Source organism: Ictidomys tridecemlineatus, unplaced genomic scaffold, assembly GCF_052094955.1.
Source record: "Ictidomys tridecemlineatus isolate mIctTri1 unplaced genomic scaffold, mIctTri1.hap1 Scaffold_39, whole genome shotgun sequence".
Taxonomy (NCBI): Eukaryota; Metazoa; Chordata; class Mammalia; order Rodentia; family Sciuridae; genus Ictidomys; species Ictidomys tridecemlineatus.
The window spans coordinates 103,441-118,307 of NW_027522555.1; the positions used below are offsets into that span (position 1 = coordinate 103,441).

Here is a 14,867-nt window from a genome sequence, read left to right on the forward strand (position 1 = left end):
GAAAGGTGAGCCGATGACATGGCAATGAGGGTTGGAGGGGCGGAGTGTTGGCCCTGGGTATTGGGTGGGGGGCCACTCATGTCATGTTTCAACTGAGATGTTCTGAAAATTGCCCAGGTTCAGGCTCACATGCAAGTGCTATATCTCTGGGGTACCTGGAAGAAATAATCTCACTGCAGTTACAATTTCAAGCAATTCAGATTCCAAGATGGCTCAGATTCCCCTCGTGGATTTTCTTCTTACTTTATCTCTACTTTGCCCTCTGACTCATTTTCTTTCCCCCCTCTGCTAAAATGTAACTCCTGTGTTTCTTCTGGATAAGAAATGTGGGATCACATTTTAAAAGGACACGAATTTAAGCTATGTCATAAGCCAACAACAGTAATAACATACAAGTTACATGTAAGTAGAGGACGGCGCTGTCAGACCCCAGACTGTTGTCCATCTGCACGGTCACTCAGAAAATGCCCACGTTCTGATAGACGTGTTTGATCCCATCTTCCATGGAGCTGAGATTGACGTAAGACACTGCAATGCCATCACCAAAGTCCACTTGACTTCCGCTGGACATCACCCTGCAAAAGAGCCCAGAGTCAGTCAGCAGGAAGGGAGCCAGAGCTTGGCTGCACTTTCTAGGGGCCTGGGGCTTGTTTTGGTCTTGACTCCTCCAACAGCTGGGAACATCTGTCTGTTTTGATAGAATCCCTCTGACACTCCCTGGCAGACAGGAATTTGCTAAGATGGATACTCTCCAAATGTGAAGGGCACCAACTACCAGAAATTTCAAGGCTTTGGACATTAACAGTGTTTAATTATCAGGTTCAATTTGATATTCAATTACTCAAGAAGGCTTTGTTAACAGTCTTATAATCCACATCAATAAAATTGCACCCAGGTAGCTTCAAAAATTCAGCCTACCTGTTGTGGTTACCAGGTACCTTCTGTGTCTCCTGAGTCATCCACTTTGTTTCTGGTTCCGTAACCATGTTGGAGGAAGGGTAGAGGACACCTAGCCTGACATCAGATAGGACACTGCATTCTCTTAAAATTCAGTATTTTGTATTAGAAAATGGTCTCATTTTAGTCTTCACAGAATCTGAGTCTGAATAAAAGAACAGGGACAGTTCAAATGCCTTGACAGATGAAGATTCTGAAGTCTACAAAGGTTTCATCATTCACTCAGGTTAACACAGCTAGTAACTGGTGGACCAGGATTATGACCTGGTCCTCTGGATTTTGGTTCATCCATTTCAACATACCACTGTGAGTAAAGCATTGAAGCCCCTGAGGCTTGAATTCCACTGTGTTATTAACAAGCTAGATGACTTCATACATGGGGTCTATCATTCAGCCTGCTTTGGTCTCAGTTACCAAATCTTATGAAATGGACACAATACTACCATACCATCTTAACTCAAAAGATTCTTAAAAATATGTAGATATTTAGTAATCCATAAAATGTTACACAAAAATAAATGACTATAAAAACAACACAGCTGTAAAAGACCTATAATACTTCTGTAAAGCTGGAGTGGGATTATATGAATCTAAATTTCCCATGAGCAGACAGAAGATAAAGTCTCTATTCCAAAACCTCAGACCTCTTTAGTTTCTCAAGAAGCAAAATTACTTAGACCAAATTGGCAAAACAACAAAAACTAAAATCTTCTTTCACACAGTCCATCTTTATCAAACTATGTTTCATTCTTTTTGATAGTCTTTCCCATTTTCAGATAAAAAGAAAAAGAAAAAAATACCTTTAAATTAGAAATGTCTTTTTGATTAAGTAAGGTTTATATGGTATCATATTTTTTGAAAAGGCCAAATTTAAAAGCTGATGGTTAAAGGATTATTTCACAGCCAAAGGAAAAGCAGTTTAAATCCTATGAATCTGTGTGACCTACTCCTCTGATCTATGCCTAGTTGAGCACTGTCAAGAGGCACACAGCAGCTAACGCTCATTGAGAACCTAGTACAACTCTCAGGAAACACACAGGCCAAAGTCCTCCCCTGGGGTGGAAAAAGAAACCCGACTCAAAACTATAAAGCAAACATCCACAAGCTCAGGCATTGTGGAATTACTTGAATTCCCTTCATTAATAAATATAAATGTCAACTCTTCTTGCTAACTTGTCCTTCACTTGGGCAACCAGAGTGGACTGATGAATCCATCTTTCTGTTTCTGGTGAGTTTCCATTTCCAGGTCTTCTGGGTTTTTGACAGAGTGATTGGGAAGCCAACCCTACGTGTGTGCCGGGGGTGGGGGGGGAAGGACCACTTTTTTGAAACCAGGTTCTGGGGTAAATATCAGAGTAGACGGGGTTCTCCAGGGCATGTGACAAGCAGTGGAGTGGGAGAGGGAGAGAGATAAGCTTTGTGGGGACAAAGAAGGCATCAGAGAGAGGCCATCGCTTACAAGAGGACGGAGGGGAGATTCCCACCCATAGCCAACTCTGCTTCATTCTCCCCTGAGAGAGAGACAAAGGGATAGTGAAGGAGAGAGAAGCCACCCACAGAACCGGTAAGAGTAAAATGTCAGCCAACATCATTTCAGTCTACATTGCTATGAATTTCCTGTTTGGTATTCATTGTTTTCCTTTAGCTGGCCTTGACTTAGACATCTTGTTAGTTACATAAAACCCCTCCACGTTCTATCTGTCTGGATTTCATGTGGTCCTTTGGCTTGATAACATTCTGACATCTCGATTTATGATAAAGTTCTCTGTACATACAGTTGGTGAAAGAAGGGAGTTACTCAATGTTTACATGAATGCAGCAATAAGCATCTCTAATGGAAAATGTTTTAAATATGCCATCCAAGACCACAGCAGAATCAGGTTTTTAGAAGATCCATTTACCTATCTAGATGTATGTACATATATCTAGATAGACATATATCTAACCTTAATATACATATATATCACCTAAACACACATACATTTTGCAAGGAGGTAAATATTAACCAAATTCACAATACAAACATGGCCTGGGATTTCACGAGCTTCCACACATCATTAGTGAGATAAATGCATTTTAAATAATCACACTAGTAACAAAAAGGCATGGAGGAGTGTCCCGGGGCATGGTGAGCTCATACAGTAAGGAGAGCTGGGAGGCTCATGGACCGGGAACCTCAAGGAAGTCTTCCCAGAGAAAATGATAACTGAGCTGAGAAAACCTGAAGGAAGAAAATAAATTAACCAAATGAAAAACTGAGTGAGAGAGTGGGAGGTGAGGGAGGTGGTGAGAAAGAGAGAAACCGATGTGGAAGGCTCTGTGGCAAGGGGCGATGGTACAGTGGAAACAGGTGAAGGAGACTAAAGAAAGAGATGACAAGAATGTCTTGTAAAATGAGGCTGGAGAGGAGACAGAGGCCTTTGGGATTTGAGGGTCCAGTTTCTGAATTTGACCTTTCTTCTAAGAGCAATGGACAGCCATGAAAGTGTGCCAAGCAGGAGTTTGGGGTAAGATGCATGGTGATATATGATCTTGCCAGCTACCATGTGGAGGATGGAACGAAACGGGTCCATGTATGCTGGGAAGCTAATAAGCAGGTAATTTGGGGTAGATGATGGCAGACTGAAAAGAAAAGCTGTCTCATGAAGTTACATGCATCTCTGAAAACTAACTCAAATAGTTTATTGGTGTCGTAATCAGTTATTCCGAGCATTTAACAGCAGCATCTCTTACAGATTTTTTTTTGAATGCTGATGCCCAACTACTCCCAAGAACCATGTTTCATGGTTTCTGGGGAGGATGCTCAGTCTAGTTGCAGATCTAGAAGGTCCCCCATTGGCATGGGGCTGTACTCAGGGTTGAGGCCCTCTGGTTCAGACTGTTGAATGGCAGGCCTTCTTGTGATTGGATTCATCCAAAGATGAATATGGTATAGCACAAAATGATGCTATTCTTATTAGATTTTAACGTGATGATAAAGTTTCTTCAGGATGCTCTAGGATTTGAAGTGCTAAAGGTGCATTAATAAAGCCAGGAATGGAAGGGCTAAACTCCCTGTTGGTGGAATACAGCACAATCACTCACAGAAGTTCCGGGATATGTGCAGTCAAGATCAGCTGCCTTCTCTAGGAAAATGAGTCGCTGGCTGATACCACACTCATTTGCAAAAATCCTAAGGGCTGGAATGTATTCTGCTAGTGTCTGGATTCTGATAATCATTTTTTAATGCAGTTTGATTATTGTGCCTTTATAATGTGTTTGTTTATCAAAATGGCATTTTTTAATATATTATCTCATTTAGCTGTTAAGATACCCAGGAGATTGAAAGGACAGATGGAATTTCTCTTTGATACAGTAGGAAACTGGGATGGAGACATGTTAAATAAGATTCCTAGAGTCACACAGCTATTAAGAGCATTCTGGAGGGGTTTTAGACTTTCCATTTAGCACAGTTCTCACTGAGTTTCTTCAGGTGAGAGTTCCTAATAATACCTTTCAGGGTGAGAGCAAGGTGATAACAAAGATGAGGCTTCACTTTTCTTCTCTTGTTTGACTCTGTTTACTGCTTTGACTGTTTTCCCCTCGGTCAACATTTTGACTTAGACACTTCTAACTAAAGAAGGGTTGGCATGAATTCCATACTCTTCCCTTCTCTCTGGCCCCAGTGAAGCAGTATCATGCTCAATCCATAGAGAAGATAGGGAATATAAGACTCAGTTTCTATAATCCATGGTTGGGGAAGCTTTATGTATAATTGAGAGTTACTTGAATTTAATGAATGAAAGCCATTTTTTCTGCACCTGAACCCAGGCCAGCAAACCCCTGGACTATCACAGAAAGTTCTTTACATCCACAGCCCTTTAGTCACCTGCCGTAAAATAGATGCAGAACTGAGAAGACTGGCTCAAATAAGTGCCAGGCAAAAGCAGAAAAGCCACAAGAAATCCAGATGGGGATTCTCCAAGGGCATCACTGACTTCTGTAATAGAAAAACAAATGTCTCAATCAGCTACAATAAAGCCCAGATTAACAGAAGCAGTGAAAGGTGTGTGAACCTATCAGATTCTGTGACATAGACTCAGAGAAGAACGGGAAAATAAATGCCACAGTAACTCCACACGGAGGCCTCAGTCCAGAAGCAAGACTCAGAGTCACAAGGAAGTGTCAGAGACTCGCTGCATGAAACCAAGCTCATTGTCAGAGCATGACAGTGGGCCTAACTCAGGCTTCGGTAACATTTTGTCTCTGAAGGAGCTTAAAGATCATTCAACAAAAACTGCATTGTAGAGACCGAGTTAGTACATCCCATTTCATTAAAAATAAACAAAAAATGTCACAGTGTATATACCATAAGTCTAAGTGGGTGGGTATAAGAACAGAGCAGGGTGTTAACAAATGTAACCATGCTGATTACTCTGGCTTGGGTGGCATAAAGTGAGGGGCTGGAAGACAACAGGAGCTCTGAAAGACAGGGGAGAAATGTGGGGAAATGGTGATCCCATTAGATTTAAAAGGGGGATAGAAGCATTGCAAATCACAATATTTTATCTCCACTATTACTGTAAGTATTGAAATATTGATTAAATATATGGGACCTAAGCAGAATGTGACACCGATATTATATATGAAGATTAAATATAGTCAACATTAGTTTGGGTGTCTGTTGTTATTTAAGTACTCTTGTGACCACAAATTGGGCCAAAATAAGATGGTCAAATGAGACAGACATCATTACCCGAGGTATATGTGTATGATTGCATGAATGATGTGACTCTACTTAGTGTACCGCCAGACAAGTGAACAATTGGGCTCCATTGTGTACGATGAATTGAAGAGCATTCTGCTGTCATGGATAACTGATTAGAACAAATAAAAAATTTAAAAAAGGGGAAAAAAAGACCAAAATAAAAATCCTTATGCAGCATTGAGCATCCTAAAGAGAAATCATAGACCTCAGCCCTTTAGCCTACGGCAGTCTTTAGGCAGGGGGCAAGTCACTCAGCATTACCTAGCCTACTACTCCAGGTAGGCAGACCCAGGTTAGCAAGATCTTGACAAGTGGGAAAGGAGAAAACTGTGGAGCAACATGCCCTGTGTAAAAGGTCCTTGCTTAGCATCTGGATGGCCATCTTAAGTGACAGCTGCTGTTTTAAGAAAAAATTCACTTTCCCAGCCAAGGGCATTTCTGAGAAAGGCTCACCACTCCCTCACAACAATCCCAAAACTTCACACACACACACACACACACACACACACACACACACACACACACACACACACACACACCATCAGGATCCACCTGGCTCTCTAATCCCTGAGACCGCCCCATAAATGTTCAGATCCCCAAGCCTGTTTTGCCTCTCTCTATCTATGGAGAGATGTGCCTTTATTTGTTGGCTCTGACAAATAAAATCTCATGTTATCTCTGCCTGGTCTCCATCTTTCATTTCTCATTTACCTGTCTCCCCATTCCTTGCTTTCCTTTTACCTTGGACTTCAAATAAAATGTTTCATCAGCCAGTTGAAGGAGCACTGGATAGAAGTTTTATCTACATTCCACTTATTCAGTACGATTGAACTCATGTGACTCACACACAAAGTGGGGGTGCAAATTAGATTACTCTAGAACATACCTTGGTGGTCACTAGGAAGCAGAGAAAGGTTTCTTGAAAGTTTATTGTATAAGAAATAATAGAAACTCTGTGTATTATCTTATTTAATCTTCAAACTTGAAAGACTCAGGCCTGTTTAAATTTTCTTAGAATCATTAGACTGGTCCTTTTTAACTCCAAGTCTCACACTCCTACTCATTCACAGGACACTCATCCTGCTCTGCTGTGCTCATGTCTAGTTGGATGCTAGAGTGGGTATTCATTCATACATGAAATCAGAGGGCTGACTGCTGAAGGCGTCCTCCAAAGGTCAAGAGCTGGAAATTCATCCCCAGTGTAAGAGTGCTGAGAGGTGGGGCCTTCTTGATAAAATATGAATGTGGGCCCCTCTCTCTCATCAGTACACATGTTCTCTTGCCAACCTACCTACCACCATGGGATGATGCATGAGATGACCCTTGCCAGATGTCAGTACCTCGACTATGAACTTGCCAGCTTCCAGTCCTGTAACAAGTAAATCTCTGTTCTTTATAAATTACTCATCTCAGTCTATTAGACCAGTACAAAACAGTAAGACACTAATTAAATCCCTTTAGGGGCATGCAAATATGTAAAAAAATCTTCTGAAAATACTGATGTAAGAGGTTCCCAGTGAAATATGCCAGGCTCTAAAAAATACCATGGAAGCTACAAAATTCTGATTGTGAGGACCCCTGGTGATGTGAGTGTTTGACAATGAATGAGAAACTATAATCGGGAAGTAAAATAACTGCCATTTGGGCCTTCCCAGGGGATGTTTTATAATGGTGATCTGGGAACTTCCTATGCAGAACAAACCACTCTATGACAAAAGGCAGTTACACCTGTCCTATCTTTTGTCTCCAAGCAAGTTCCTGGGCCTCTTGTATTCCTTTTAAGAGGTGCTACCAATGCTGAAAGCTGAGGCTGCCACACCAGAACAGCTGGAAGAGGGTCTCTCCAGCACCTCTGGCTTGAATCATGCCCTATGGGCTTTTCTTCAGTTTCAGACCTGAGCTCTGAACCACATGAAGAGGTGCAGAACAGAGGCAGCCTCCTCCCCTTGCCTGTCCAGAGATGGTTTTCTAAAGCACAGGTGTCTCCCCAGGTACACAGGTCTCCTGGGCCTCTTTGCAAGGAATGGTAACATGAACTTGTATGGTCTGACCTGGAGGAGGAATCGCCACCGCACTGAAGAGTATGATACATAATGTTTCAAGGCATAAGTCACTCCTATCAAGGCCAGGGATACCAGAGAGACTACAGTATTGACCAACACATCATTGGACTTGACTTATGACAATTTCACCTTTTATTAATCAGATAACAACTAGCTCGATTTTTAAGCCTTTCTCTGAGGACTCTGATCCTTGGGATTTGCCTAACTAAACTTCCAAGTACTTCTAGATGTAACATTCAGATCAAGAACTTTCAATAGGAACCTCACAAAATGATTTACTCCTTCACTTCCAAATGGATATAACACCATATATTTGAAGGAACTACAGACTTTCAAATTTTGTTTTTATGTCTTCTGTACTTGGTGCCTGGCTTAGGGTAGAACAGCGTGCATAGAAGAGGCACACTTGGCTTGTGTAAGTAGAGAGATGACTATAAATTGGGGCCTCTCTACTCCATGTAGATATTTTTAAATGATTAAGCATTTTCTCTATATTACTACTACATGGTGGCTTAAGGAATTACCTCAGTAGACTTGGTCAGGAAAACTATGGAGTTACCAAGGGACATAAATCTTATAAATGTTTCTGAATGACTTTTAAAATCACTCATAAAGTAAAACATTCAACTATGTAATAAGAACAGAATTACATTTTTAAATGAGTAGTAGGAAGATTCCTTTAGGAATCAACCAGGGCAACCAGATTTTCCTAGTAGTAAAAGATGTAATAGAAATATGTAAGCTTTATGAAAAGAAACAGAGAGAGAAGTCATGGTGTATTCATTGGGGAAATGTCAAAAAATGATGAAAAAGAAAATTAAAATTGCACACAATTTTGCCATCTAGAAAGCAGATTGTCAACAGATTGGTGAATATCATCTTAATCAAGGAGAATTCCTGAACACATACACATAACCAAGACTACCATAACAGCTGTGGAATCACTATTTGAAGATTTTGCTGTAGACATTTTCACATACCTTTCAGTTTTTATGCCTGTCATCACTTTGTGGACTTCACCAAGTGACACAACCCCTTCTATGAAATGGACACACTATTTCTTACCCTTAAAGTTGCTTCATCCCCTTTCCAAATTATTAGGCTGTTGTGGAATCAAAGTGAGTTTACAGAGGTCTAGCGGGGTGCTACATGTGGAAGAGGTGCCTTGCAGAGGTCAGCTAGAAGTGATAGTTGCATATCCTTTGAAATACTTTAAAAATTTGGATCTCAATTTCTTTGTCTGTAAATTAAAGATGGGCAGACCCGAGGATCCTCATGGCTACTTCTAGTTCAGATAGGCAGTCACTTTTATAATTCCATTATTCTTGTCATTGGTGGTATTGAACACCCACACATACATATCCTAATACATCTTTGGGCTGCTGGGATCATCTCAGCTCTGGTGAAGGTGCAGCATTTACTAAGAGCTCCTGTGACATGGTAGAAATTTTCCATTGCACATCAGTTATGGATTAGGTTGAACACTGAGCTCCTGAGGCTGAGACATAGAATAATGAATGGAAAACTGCAAAGCCTGAGCTGGAGGAAGTTATCCACAGTCAAGGATTGGCAGGTGTGGTGAAGTCCTTACTGGAGGGTGGTTGCCACCCTGTGAATGATGTGGGATGTTAGAGCCTCAATCAAGCAGGCTAGGAGGATAAAATTCCAAACTGAAGACTATTTCAGGACTTGAGGCCCTAGGATGTTCATTGACCTGAAATCCTCAGTAATCAGCCAGGTATCTCCCTTTGATGGTCAAGGCAGAGCAAAACTCTTAGCAAACATCTCTCCTCTGAGACCCCAAGGAACAGTAATACCCCAACTTATGTGTACTGTTTTTGAGAGGAGAGAAAACGGGAGCCCAACCAATGCAACTTGAACTTTAGACACTAGGCCTCTGGCTGAAGACAACCCACACTTCCGGCCCCATTTCCTTCTTTCCTTTGTAACCTCAGGCAACACGGGAAGAGAAATGAAGTGGCTCAATTGCCTCATTAGAGTCAAAGAGAGTAAAGCTGAATGGAGTAAGCAATAAGACACGAGAAAAGTCTCAAATCTCATGGCTTATTGAAATCACCTTTTGCTTCTTTGTGTAGAGGAGAAAACAACTGAGGCTTGTATGTCAGAACTGAGCTGGCCTTGAACCTGATATCTGCTCCAACTTAACACTGTCTGCCAACCCTTTTGTGCTACTTCTAAAGGCTCCAAATAGTCTTTCTTCTAGATGAAAAAGTAGGTCAATTTCTGTCATGAATTCAAACAAAGGAGCATCTCACAGCACATTTTATTAAGGCCATATTCTCTACCATCTGATGGTAGCCAGCACTCTGCAATATTTATGAAGTGTTATTACACTGTGGACACGTCCATGCCCCCTCAGTCTTTCAATGTACGTGAAAGTGAAATTATGGCTCATAGGAATCCATCTAATGAGGACACAGCCCTCAGGTTTCACTTAAATCTCACTGAAATTGTGACCATGAATTTTCCTTTTTAAGTTTCAGTGTTTGTATGTAAATGGAAGTATTGAAACAATGAGACACCAATCAAAGTTTTAATTTTAGTCTCTTGCCTCAGATTTAATTTTAAAGTCTTAAAGTATGCACAAATGGCATCTCTTTATTCTTACAGTGGTATAAAACAGATGTGATTTATTTTCTGTAACATGCAGACACTATTCCCAAATTGGTTGTGTTGAGTTCTGGAGATGGATTTGGTCCTTCACCAACCACCCTGTGCCTGCAGGTTCTTGCACTGGATTTCTCTGTGCAGTTGAGTTATCATGTTGAAAGTCTGTAGGCTCATCAGGTGCTTGTTAGTGCTCCAGAGACCATCCACCTTGAGTCAGTCTCCAAATGCTGAGATGCCACCTCTCACTGCATGATTAGGTATCAGTGCAAAAACATCTTTGATCAACTTGGTAAGACTCAGGCATAGTTGAAAAGGTTTGGCTTCTTAGACACAACCTCATATTTCTTCCACTTCCTTCTTGGTTGGTTCCTGGATCAACTGTTCTTTGTTCTTACAGAGACAACAATGAACAAATACAATGTGTGTGTGTGCATGCGTGTGCACACATGTCCACATGTGTGTGTGTGTGTGCATGTGAGTATTCTCCTCAGTTGTGCTACAATGAGTTTGAGAAGCAAGACCACTCCTTTGCCTTTCTGATCCGAATGAAGCTCTCCCGCCCTTTAGCATACATATGGAGAGAACTCTAAAAGCAGAAGGGATGGATGCTGACACTGGAATTTTTCATCAACCTCAACAGTTATGTTGACCTCTGAGTAATATTTCAGGTAAGGCAGACTGTGGGATGTTAGAGAAACTGTGTTAGGAAGTCACTTATGTCACCTAAATTTTGAGGGTGACTTCATATGCTATTTGCAGAAGGGATTTAATTTCTTACACAGGTAAAATCTGCAGTACTCTAGCTTAGGTACTTATTGTCATATGTGAAATTATAAGCTAGCCTCCGTAACCTTACCTCCGAGTTTCTATTGTCAATAAGAGAAACTTCTCTGCTTTGCTCTGGTTTTAGCAATGTTATAAAGTTTAATCAAGGTCATCTTCTCTACCATTTCTCCTTCTTTCTCCTCCTCCCTCCTCCTCCTTCTCTCTCCTCTACCATTGCTCATTCCTCCTCCTCCCCCATCCTCCTCCCCCTCCTCCTCCTCCCTCCTCCTCCTCCTCCTCCTCCTCCTCTTCCTCTTCTTCTTCTTCTTCTTCTTCTTCTTCTTCTTCTTCTTCTTCTTCTCTCTCTCTCTCTCTCTCTCTCTCTCTCTCTCTCTCTCTCTCTCTTTCTCTCTCTCTCCCTCTCTGAACTGGGGAGTGAATTCAGGACCTCACTCATGTTAGGCAAGTGTTCTACATCTGAAGGCCATCCAAAGCCCTTTTCACTTTTGAGATGGAGTCTTGATAAATTTCCCAGGCTGTTCTTGAACTTGTGGTCCTTCTGTGTTAGCTTCCTGAGAAGCAAGAATTACAGGCATGGGTCACTGGCCCTGGCTTCATGTATTCCTGTGTTTCAATTAGGACATGCACAATTAGAGGATAAAGGAAGAGACTTAGATTTCAGATGGAGATTTTAACCTGTTTTGTAAGGTATTCAAACTTCAACAGTCTTTTCCTTCCAAGTTTGGGCTTTATCTCTGTTCTTCCTGGAGAAGCTTATTTAAATCCACACATATTTATTGTGTTATTTTTTCTCTATAAATGTGCTCTATCAATATGCAACTAGAAGTGACATGATTCTTACCTTAATGATATTCATAGTTTATTTGAGAATGTCAAAAATATTATTATAATGTGATGCAATAAATTTGTTTTTTTTTGTTCTGCACTTTTTAGTCATTTATGCTTCATATGGATGGATTTTTACATAGTGTTCAATACAGCAGAGGTCCTCGTTAACTCAAAAACATTATTCCCACTTACATCTAAAGTAAGTCTACTTGTGAATGAAAAGTATGACATAAAATTGGTGCTTAGAAATATATATATTGAAGAACAAATAAATAGATATACATCTAACTATTGTTTCCCTAGCCTTATGGTGCTTCAGTTAATAGGCAGAGGAGATGGAAACTATGTGGAGGGGTTTGGATGTAAGTAAATGAGAACAAACAAAGAGGGCTTCATCAGCCCGTAACCCTCCAAGCCCAAGAGGGACCACAAGACTATAGGAGAAAGTTGAACAATGAAACAGAGACACAGGCTTCAGTGCACAAATGAAAAAAAAATATCCCTCTAGGGAAGGGGAGTCTTTCATTCACTTCTGCATTAATCACAACCATTATGTCACATCAGAAGGTAGCAGGGACCTCTGGATCTCTTTGGCACTGGAAAGACTTGCTATTTTTCAGGTATCAGAGGAATGACATTAAATATTCCTATTGTTATAACACTTGGCCCTAGATATTGGGCATGAGTGAGACACTATTTCCGAAGTAAATTAGGTGCATCAAGTTCAAGTGAGAAGTGAATGCTCAAGAGATTTCTGAGGAGGATTTAGAAACAACATGTGCTGTCAGTTATGGGGGGAATTTTAAAATTGTTTTAGTGGGATTTAATTTTTATTAAATAATTACATTTTAATTCATACCTAAGCTACAGGAGAAATGTGATTTACTATACATGGATTCTAAACTCCTTCGGTACTGCATTCATAGCCTATGATTTTCAATACTCTTTAGAATAAATTCAACAATGTCAGATATAAGTAGGCATTCATGAAAGGCATAGTTTTGCAAAGAGGGAGAAACCCAAGAGAGGATTTAGTATCTCTCTTTGCTGAAATGTTTTTCAATAAACTGATCTGAAAGTATAAATCATCTGAGAAAAGGAGAAATATATTGCTAGATTTGCCAACTAATGTCTGACAATACAGGACCACCTGTAGGCCAAACTGGCTTGGGCAGAGATGGTGTTGGTTTTCCTTTCTACTTCTTTATCTTTGTTACTATCTGCCCCCAGCCAAGGGTTTCTATGGAGGCACAGAAACTATAGGAAGTTCTTGCCCAGAAAATGTTTCTTTCTATCATAAAGAAGCTATAGAAAGATAAGATGCTACAAGCTTGAACTCGACTCCTGAGTCTACTACTTAGTATGTGTATGATCTCAGCTAAGTTACTTTGCTTTTTTGTGCCTCAGCTACATCATCTATAAATGGCAAATATGACACCACCTATTAACATAGAGCATTGTGAGATCTAAATTAGATAATCCAAGTGATGCACTTGCAAACTAGAACTGATAGTGCTCAATAAATGTACATCCAAATTGTCATTTAATTGTGCCAAAGTTCAGTGCTCCCTGGATACACAGAGAGCTTTACTCTTCCTTGTTCATTACTTTTATCACACATGCCTATGTGCATAATCAAGAGAGCAACAAACTGTTGAGTCAGTTGTTTCTGCAAGAGTCTGTGAAGAATAAGCACAGAATCACATATTCAAATGTGTGATCTCCAGGGCCTCCTGATGGGAGTCAGTTTTCTTGGCTTCCATGTCTGCACAGGAGATAAGAGCATCCAGGGGCCATGTCTGACAGCAGAAGGCAGCAGACTTCATCCCTGCCAATGTAGCTTTACCCACTCAAGTGGAATGAATTGACTTAATATTTTTTTCCCTTCCTGAGAGCAGAAGGCATGAATTCACACATCTTAGTACCAGGTCACCCAGTCTGTTCCCATTTTCCCATGTCAGGCAGCCCAATGTGAAATGCCTGATGATCATTGTTATTTGGAAAGCCAGATGGAACTGAGACAAGGCCATGCCCCTCAAGTGTGTTCTCATTTGTGCAAAGGTCTGAGCTGACCAGGAGCAAAAGGACTTACTTTAGAGAGTGCTCTACTATGTTCTAAGAAACGGAGCAACAGAATAAGCATCTACTACTTCAAAAGAGATACCTTTTGGGGAATCATAATCAGGTTCTATGTGTCTCTGGGAAATATACAATGCAGGTAAACAGTGTAAAAGGTTGGTCTAGGAAATGAATTCTTCCCTAAGAATCAAACAGAGATTTTTTTTCCCCACAAAGATCTAAAGACGAAGTACTATATTTTGTTTGATTTTATATAGTATTTGTTAATGTGCTCTAAACCATAGATTCTTTATGCCCAGCGGGTTGTTTCCTTTAAAAAAAAAATCTTTGTCAAACTCAAGGTTATGAAGATACTCTTGTTTCCTTTTAGAAAGTTAGGTTTTATCTTTCAAAATTAGATTGACAGTCCAGTGAGAATTATTTCTCGTATTATGGGAAAACATAGTCAATGGCCTCAATATCCCATGTAGATATTCAATGTTGCAGCACCATTATTGAAAAGATTATGATTTGTTTATTGATATTTATGCATTTGTTACTGAAAAAATATATATATGCATACTCTGTAAGTATAAATACTCATATATATTCATTTCATTAGATTATACATAAACATATATTTTTATATACCTCTGTTTCTTGATTCTGTTCCATTTCTTGACTCTAAGAACATTCTTAGCCACTGTTTCTTCAGAAGTGATGCTTGATCCTTATGTCCCTCTTTGCTAGGCCTATAATTCCATCTGTGTTAGACCTACCTATCATTTCATCATTTT

The 14,867-nt window shown here is 40.2% G+C and overlaps 1 pseudogene; it reads right to left on the bottom strand.

The window, feature by feature from the left end:
* Window positions 1-340: 340 nt before the first annotated feature.
* Window positions 341-14,867, bottom strand: part of LOC144373421 (VPS10 domain-containing receptor SorCS1-like) — a 37,254-nt pseudogene continuing 22,727 nt past the window's right edge.